Raw genomic sequence first — 9,966 nt, 5'->3', positions numbered from 1 at the left:
CAATAAAAAATTAACAAGCCCGACACAGGCCGTGTTTCGCCCCACTGGGCTGCATCAGGGGCTACAAAACAATCATATAACAATTAGAACAAATATAAAAGCAAGTAAACATAAAAATAGATATAAAATAATAATTACATTTTATTACAATAATCTCATACTCGGCTGATAGTAATAGAACACCATGGTGATACAGTTAAATAAATAAATTAATTAATTAATTGAGATATCAAAATGATATTGGGATACAAGTGCAATAAATAAATAAAATAAATAAATAAATATTGTATAGAACTTAATTGTACAAATTGAATAAAAAATATGAATAAAAATAATATAATGTAAATCACTAACATAACATTCATAGACAAACAATATATATATATATATATATATATATATATATATATATATATATATATATATATATATATATATATACAGTGGTGGAAATAAGTATTTGATCCCTTGCTGATTTTGTAAGTTTGCCCACTGACAAAGACATGAGCAGCCCATAATTGAAGGGTAGGTTATTGGTAACAGTGAGAGATAGCACATCACAAATTAAATCCGGAAAATCACATTGTGGAAAGTATATGAATTTATTTGCATTCTGCAGAGGGAAATAAGTATTTGATCCCCCACCAACCAGTAAGAGATCTGGCCCCTACAGACCAGGTAGATGCTCCAAATCAACTCGTTACCTGCATGACAGACAGCTGTCGGCAATGGTCACCTGTATGAAAGACACCTGTCCACAGACTCAGTGAATCAGTCAGACTCTAACCTCTACAAAATGGCCAAGAGCAAGGAGCTGTCTAAGGATGTCAGGGACAAGATCATACACCTGCACAAGGCTGGAATGGGCTACAAAACCATCAGTAAGACGCTGGGCGAGAAGGAGACAACTGTTGGTGCCATAGTAAGAAAATGGAAGAAGTACAAAATGACTGTCAATCGACAAAGATCTGGGGCTCCACGCAAAATCTCACCTCGTGGGGTATCCTTGATCATGAGGAAGTTTAGAAATCAGCCTACAACTACAAGGGGGGAACTTGTCAATGATCTCAAGGCAGCTGGGACCACTGTCACCACGAAAACCATTGGTAACACATTACGACATAACGGATTGCAATCCTGCAGTGCCCGCAAGGTCCCCCTGCTCCGGAAGGCACATGTGACGGCCCGTCTGAAGTTTGCCAGTGAACACCTGGATGATGCCGAGAGTGATTGGGAGAAGGTGCTGTGGTCAGATGAGACAAAAATTGAGCTCTTTGGCATGAACTCAACTCGCCGTGTTTGGAGGAAGAGAAATGCTGCCTATGACCCAAAGAACACCGTCCCCACTGTCAAGCATGGAGGTGGAAATGTTATGTTTTGGGGGTGTTTCTCTGCTAAGGGCACAGGACTACTTCACCGCATCAATGGGAGAATGGATGGGGCCATGTACCGTACAATTCTGAGTGACAACCTCCTTCCCTCCGCCAGGGCCTTAAAAATGGGTCGTGGCTGGGTCTTCCAGCACGACAATGACCCAAAACATACAGCCAAGGCAACAAAGGAGTGGCTCAGGAAGAAGCACATTAGGGTCATGGAGTGGCCTAGCCAGTCACCAGACCTTAATCCCATTGAAAACTTATGGAGGGAGCTGAAGCTGCGAGTTGCCAAGCGACAGCCCAGAACTCTTAATGATTTAGAGATGATCTGCAAAGAGGAGTGGACCAAAATTCCTCCTGACATGTGTGCAAACCTCATCATCAACTACAGAAGACGTCTGACCGCTGTGCTTGCCAACAAGGGTTTTGCCACCAAGTATTAGGTCTTGTTTGCCAGAGGGATTAAATACTTATTTCCCTCTGCAGAATGCAAATAAATTCATATACTTTCCACAATGTGATTTTCCGGATTTAATTTGTGATGTGCTATCTCTCACTGTTACCAATAACCTACCCTTCAATTATGGGCTGCTCATGTCTTTGTCAGTGGGCAAACTTACAAAATCAGCAAGGGATCAAATACTTATTTCCACCACTGTATATATATGTGTGTGTGTGTGTGTGTGTGTGTGTGTGTGTGTGTGTGTGTGTGTGTATCCTGTTAAACAGACATCAAATAAAACACATATTATGTTAATAAATAGTCAAAAACTTATAATATATTTAATACATAGATAAATGAATTAAGTAAATTGAATTAAAAAGCCAATGAAATATATGCTGCGTATATGTTTAAAGTAAATTTGACACGTACCTAATCGATATCTATAAAATCATATAGTCGCCACTTGAGTATCTAGAGAATCTCTCTATATAAAACGCACCTCCAACATTCTAATGAGGCCTCACTTTCCCAACGTTCTAAAGTGAGGCAGCAGAGACCACTTTTTGAACATCAGTGTTTGCCCCGCCCACGCGCTGCTGATTGGCTGTGCCTCAGGTGATGCACACAAAGTATGGTTCCACCTCCCAAACACTCACATGGACTTAGAAACCACCAAGCCTTTGAATGGGACCGGTGCTGCAGAGGAGCAGGAGTGGGACAGCGAAGAAAATGCAGCGGCGTTCAGGAAAAAAAAAAAAACACACACGAGTCCTACTACTACTACTTAACATTTCTAAAGCGCTACTAGGGTTACGCAGCGCTGTACAATTTAACATGGAAGGACAGTCCCTGCTCAAGGAGCTTACAATCTAAAAGACAGGTGTACAATCTAGAGACAAGTGTACAATCTAAAAGACAAGTGTAGAGTCCTGCCCCTTCCTGAAGAGGGGGTAGCTACCAGCACGGGGACCAACCGCGAGGAAAGCGCGGACGAAGAACGCCACTAAACAACCACTACATCGCGGACCTTACTCTGCAAGCTGTTCATGCGGTGAGTCTCCAAGCCGGCGTTCAGTGCTTACAACAGAGACTTCCAAACACATGCGCCCTCAGCCCCGCCCCCCTAAAGAACGCCACCCACATTCCACACTAAAATCAAACCAACCCCCCCCTCCAATAAAACCACCCAAAACGGAAACCTCCGGCGCCCAACCCCCCCCCCAAAAAAAACGGATAATAGCCCACCTGAGTGCCCAGCTGAAATCAGTGCCTACAAGGAGACCTCCAGACACATGCGCCCTCAGCCCCGTCCCCTCTACAGAACACAACCCACATTCCACACTCGAAAAAAACCCATATCTACTCCTACTGCCTGCCTGCAACGGATCCCTCTGGTTTCAACAAAAATACAAGTGCCTACAAATACCACATCAGAGTGCCCTGCTGAATTAAGATTACTGTATCACACTCACATGCAGAGAATCACCCCCTACAGGGCCGTGCCGATGTGGTAAGCGGGGTAAGCGCTGCAGGGGGGCGCTATCCTCTGGGGGGCGCCGCCACTGCGTGCTTACCCTGCCCTCCCGCTCCTTGATGTCAGAAGAAGGCGGGGCAGTGAGCAGCGAACAAGGGAAGGCTAGAGACGTCGGGACTGGGAGCACCGCCTCCTTCACTGACGCTGCGCTGCCGGAGGAAGGTAAATTTAAAAGAAAAAAAAAAGGAACTGGATCTTGGGGGGGAGAAGAGGGCGGGCAGTTCCTACATGGGAGCGGGAGGGCAGGGGAGAGAGGGGAATCGCTGCCTTGGAGCCAGGCAGGTGCGGGGGGGGGGGGTGCCAACTGGTAGTCTGCAGGGGGGCGCCAGAGACCCTTGGCACGGCCCTGACCCCCTACCAGCCACAAAAAACCCCACATCTAATATGGACAATCAGCATCACTCACTAACACACATACATACAACCAAACTGCCCACCACCCAAAATGCCACACACTGCCATGGACAGACAACATCTTGCTTTCACACTCATACACACACACTCCCTCCCCCAACCCCCTTAATACAAAAACTGAAACAGTAAAAACCTACATCTCTCTCTTACAAACACCCACAGACTCCCATAATCCCCCCAAAAAACATACAGAACAACCCTACCCCACAAACACCCCCCTACAAACACCCCCCCACAAAATGGCACACACCCACAGACACCCATAACCCCACTCAAAACCACAAACACTCATACAGAACAACGCTACCCTACCCCACAAACACCCCTCCCCCCCAAAAAAATAGCATACACCCATAGACCCCCACAACCCCCCCTCAAAACCACAAACACTCATACAGACTTTACAACTTAAAAAAAAAACTCTTTTCCTTTAAAAAAAAAATATCCCTTAATATCAAACAGAAAAAGAAAACAAAAAAAAAAAACAACACATGCTAGCGCCCGTTTCATTTGTTTTGGAAACGGGCCTTTTTTACTAGTATTAAATAAAAAGGGAAAAATAAAAAATGAATAAAAAAAATAGTAATACAAAAATAATTACTAAAGATTATAGAAAAATAAATACCAATAGAAAATAATTAATAAAGAAAATTATAGACAAGTATCCAACTCTAAATCATTAAATAAATAAATAAATATATACACATACATATATATATATATATATATATATATATATATATATATATATATATATATATTTATAAATTATGAATATCTTTATATATATATATATATATTTTTTTTAGATAAATGATCAACTATTATTAGTAATATAATTAGAATATGATGTAAATTACCTATTTGTTGAACTCGCAATTAAAATGCACACTTTGACAGATGGCACTTCATAAAAACAAACCTGTAACAATGTATCAGGGATATAATAAATAATTCTTACAGCAGATATGCAACAATGTATCAAGGATAAAATGCTGTGTAAAGTAGAGAATTAATAATGGACATATGTAGCCTCTCCCATATAAGATCGTATCTATAAGTAAAAAGATTAAATGCTTGTAGCTGGCAACAATTTAAAAGCTCAAAACCTTGTAATTGATAAGGATTTTAAAAAGTTTCAAAAGTTGTTTCTGAAAGGAGAGTAAAGTTTAAAAACTATCTTCAACAAACAGTATCCTTCTATGCTCAGCATTTCAAATATGCAATAATGATGAGCAGTGACAGTTAATAAACCAACTAGCATATAAATCAATTGTGCTTAAAACAAACTGGAAGGAAAACAAACTGGAAGGGATTCCAAAGATTCAGCACTGGTGTTTGTTGTTAAACAAACTGCCATGTCAATTCAAATGTAAAACATCCATTGTTTCCAAAACAAAAGCTAAATTTCTAGCTGATTAGAAAAAGGCAAACAATCCCCAGTATCAATCTCAGCTCGTTTTTTCTATGCTCAGCACAGTGTTAATAAATTAAAAAACTAAAAACTTGTTCCTGTTAAAGATTCCAAAGGTTCTGCAATGATGTCCTTATGCAGGTCATTCCCTTGCGCTAAGACCTTGCAGAGCTAAAATGGCTGATTTTCTATTTCCTGTATTAATGGCCATGTCCTGATTTTCCCATTAGTGCATGGCCATTAGTGTGTGAGCCCTTACCACTACTGAGAGCGTCAGTCTGGAATATTGATGGGGTTAAATATGGTCCGGCATCTGACATCATCCAAAACAGATGCCAGCCCATCCAAAATCTGAAATCGGTTCCACGTGTGCTGACAGGTGAACTCTCATTGGCTGGCTGTTGTCCCAACTCCTCCTCACTGCAGGACTTCCCTGATGACATCACTCTAGAGCTGTAAGCTGATTTGATTCAAACTTCCAGTAGTGAGTGGGCGGGACATCCCAGGCTGACATCGTCCAATTGGTTTAGCCCTTCTCTGTTGTGCTTCTAGCATGGGGGATGCTGTTTTGGTAAGTCACCATTACATTTATGCTTTACATTTTGGAACTGCAATATTTCTTTTACGGCACTAGTGAAGTTTGCACTATTTGTAATTGCAGTACTGTCCCCCCCCCCTCCCCCCGATTTCTTGCCAGTAAAATGTCATTTGAAAGAGAAGCATGGCACAGCTTTCATACACACAAAGAAGCTGCGTGTAGGCAGGTGTACTTTTTTTTTTTTTATGTGTCCCATCTTCCCTGCCTTTGTTTCTCCCCTTCTCCTACTCGCGACAATGAAGAAATGACAGCTCCAGACTTCCCGTTAAAATTTCCATGGTAAAGGTAGGGACTGCTTTTGTGCATGAGGTCGGAAATGACTGTGCATCGCCCTGCATGCACACTATAATATTAATTAACTCATTATAATAGCTATTAGATCATTTGCATTCCATTTTCATTAGCTGCTACCATAACAGGAAAATGGCTCAGAGAACCCTTTTGTGCATGTCTCATTTTACCAGTTGCTCACTAAACCGGCTAGAACTAGTTTAAAAACCACGCTGCTAGCTCATTAGGTTTAGTGCATCTGGCTCTGAGTGTAATAATGACGCAACCAGCAGCCTATTCAAAAGTTGGATAATCATAGACCAAAAGCACAATGTGTGAGGGCAAGACCACAATACATGGGAGAGCATGCCACATTTTCAGACAAGAAGAGCTCACTATGCAACCCGCATTATGTTCTTGTATGTGAGAAAAGTAAGCGCTAGTGAGAGTACGAAAATATCACTCATGCAGGACTGCTCCATACACTACTTTAGGAATAAATTGCAAGGCCTAGCAAATATTCGCAACCGTCAGCCTTAAACCCAGTTCAGTGTTCCACTTCCCTACCAACACTGCATGTGACTTAGAGGAGAGAATGTGATATATACCCTTATGTAGTAGAGATACAGAAGGTTGTCTAGGGATATCTGCCAGAAAACATGTCCGCAATTTATCTGCTAGCCCTGTAGAGATAGTTCCAATTCAGTGAGTGTACATAATGTGCAAGTTGTAGATATACAAATAGATCTTTTTGATATACAAAAGGCAGGGCTTTTTTTGAGGGGGTACTTAGAGGTGCTGAGTACCGGCCCCTTTTCCGTAGTCTGCTAAAACTGACCCATGGAACCCAAGTTTTAATGAACAAGCTCAGGCTCTACACACTAACTCTGCCTTGTCATAGATTCTATGACAGGTTGCAGGGGGCCTGGCTATTATGAGGTGGGTCCCTCAGTGATCACCCCACTCCTGAAGGGTGGTCTAGCATTTGAGTTCCGGCACCTTTTTTGCTAGAGAAAACTCACTGACAAAAGGTCACTGTAATAATTGTGGAAATGATACCAGGGTCCCATCATTCCACAGAACCTGTGTTAGTGTGGTAAGTCCACCGCTTACCCATTTACGAAAGGTCTCACTCATCACACCTGCGGGAAACTCCTGATTACCAGTAATGGATAACAAATCAGAGGCATGAACATTAAGATGGCAGGAAGTCAATAACCTACACCAAACTTCCTTCAAAGGTTTTAATAAACAGTCTTTAAGCTGGAGGGTAATTTAACCACAGGAGACTGTAGGATATAATTCAGATGCACGGGAGAGAAAAAGTCTATCTCCATGTCCAAGGGGGTATAGTCCTCTAGAAGGAAACCCCAGCCACTCATTTGCCCAATTTCCAAGCAAACCCTCTATCTCCAACTTGAGCTTTTTGCTTCCCTAATTACAGCGTGTGAGTTCCCTGTAAATACGTAAATCCTTATGTAGTAACCTAATTGAGACATGTTGGAGAACATACAGTCACCTGGGGAAGATCATTATTCTAATAATGAATCCCCTGTTGTAAATGTCACTACATTTCACTGTTGGACACACAAATGTCAGAAAATTAATTTTTAATAAATTATAAAACTTCCAAAACATAGTTTAATAAGTAAATACTAATAAATTCATGAATAATGTGCAGCATAATTGCAATAGAAGTTTTAAAAATCTGCCAATGGATTTGCAAACTTTTGCTGCAGAACCTTGAAAAATCTGCTTTGGGAAATAAGAGGTTGTGATTATAGCATGACATGTAATACTGTTGAAATTGAGTGTACCTCAGAAGACCTGAGAACCTGTTAAATGCAGGCTGGGCCTGTTCGGGAAGGCTCGGGGGTGGGAGGAAGTATGGGAGGTGGGCTTGGGGGCAGAGGCTATTGGATAGATTAAAAGAAGCTGGCCTGCCCATGAGCCCATCTAGAGATGGGATTGGAGGGGAGGTTACTGGTGGCGGGGTGCTGGTAGGGAATAAAGTAGGCACTTCCGCCGAGGCTCAGGGCATTTCCTGATCCTTGGAGGTGGCTTTTGAGAATGGCTTTGGGTTCAGGAGCTGCGGGGGGAAGAGGTTTCCCTCTGTGCTAGTGAGTCCTGGGATAGTGAGAGTCCAGAGCAGGTGGGTGTGCAGGAGCCACTGGAACCTCTATCCTCCTGCAGTTCTAAAGATTTGGCCTGGTCTGTAATTACAGTGGAGACTGCATTGGGTGCTTGCAGGAAAAACTTCTCCTGCCAGGCCTAGCAAGCAGGGGGTGGGTTCTGGGTCAAGGGGGTCGGGGTCGGAGGGGTTGTTGATGGGCCCCACTACCTTTTCTGACTCGGTGGGGTGGGTCTATTTTGGCTCCTCTCCCTCCATCTACTGCCTTCATCGAGGCTCCATTGAGGGGGAGGGCAGCGGGTCTTCCGACAGAGACACCTGGTAGCCTGGCCTGTGTGCCTCCTCGGGGCTCTCAGTACACGCGAGGACAGGGGGAAGAGAGTTTGGCTGTGATTCTGGGACACTCAATGCAGCCTTCCTGTCCTGTGCTGAGGGCTCTGTGTGGGGTTTCCCTCCAAGCGTGGGCAGGCCCTCTGCTGGTTCTCATGGGTGGCGCTGGACGTCCTTCCCCCGGTGGCCTCCTGGGCCGGTTGGCTCCCGCTTGCAGATGTACGTTGGTCATTCCTGGGATCCCCTGGGGGAGGGGTGGATGCATCCCGGGAGGCCGGAGCGGGGTCAGGAGTCTTTGGGACCGGTCCTGCTGCTGCCCCCTTTTTGTCTTTACAGGTGCAAAGCTCTGGAGAGTGCGTGGAGCCGGGATCAGGCGTAACCAGACATGTGGAGCCTTGGACGGCAGGACAGCCCTCTGCATCTGTAGTGACTGGTGCCAGCAGCAGGGCGGCAGCAGGTCCGGACTGAACTCCGCTCATCGTGAACACGCGGTGCATTCGGAGAGATTGTCTGGAGATGGCCCTGCTGCGGTCACAGGGACTTCCATAGCAGGTGCTGGAGCTGCAAGATCAAGTAATAAATTGTGCATTAGTCAGGCGCAGGACCGTGGCGCTCGGCGAAAAAAGGGCGGAAAGGAAAGTGGCATAGGGCTTCTTCCTCTTCTTCTGACTCCTCTTCCATGTCCTCTTCTTCTTCTTCTCGTTTCATGGGCGTATCCCATCCTGCAGAGACAGCAGTGGCTGATGGGGAGGGGACAAGGTGCCTGCCCGCCTTGGTGGCCCTTTCTGAATTATGGGAGCAGGTCCCATGCTCGTTGCATAGGAAGATTAGGCGGAGAAAGAGTATTGATTTATTTCGGTTGCTGGAGGGCAGGGGGCGCTGGAAGGCTAAGAAGAAGGACAAGACACAGGCCAAGGGTGTGAGGGAGTGCAAGGTGGCAAAACAGTGGTTAATTAGATGCGATCCTTTCTGCGCTTGGCCAGTGTATGGGAACATTGGGACCCAGGCCAGTATGGCCTTATGTTAGCCTACATGGACATGCTGCTGGACACATTTCAGCGATTTGGGGGGTGGTTGTGGTTGAATTACGATGAAGTGTTTAGGGACAAGATGGAGGAGAACCTCCATATGTCCTGGGGGACCCAGGATATCAACTTGTGGTTGAAACACATAGCTCCTCGGTCATCAGCAGTGGGAGTGGGAGGGGGCGGGCAAAGCAGGGCTTGACCTGTCGACTATGGGTAGGTCTTTTCATGCATCAGGTACAAGGGTCAGCACCCCTGGGGCTGGATCAGTTGCCTCCTCCGAGGTTTGTTGGCGGTTCAACAGGGCATCGTGTCCCTTTCCTGACTGCAAGTTTCGACATGTCTGTTCTGCCTGTAGATAAGGTCATACTGCGGCTAAATGTCCGAAGAAGGGGGCAGGAGGACCATTCACTGGAAAGCCATAATTGA

The sequence above is a fragment of the Microcaecilia unicolor genome, chromosome 3, assembly GCF_901765095.1.
Source record: "Microcaecilia unicolor chromosome 3, aMicUni1.1, whole genome shotgun sequence".
NCBI lineage: Eukaryota > Metazoa > Chordata > Amphibia > Gymnophiona > Siphonopidae > Microcaecilia > Microcaecilia unicolor.
This window is presented reverse-complemented; position numbering follows the sequence as displayed.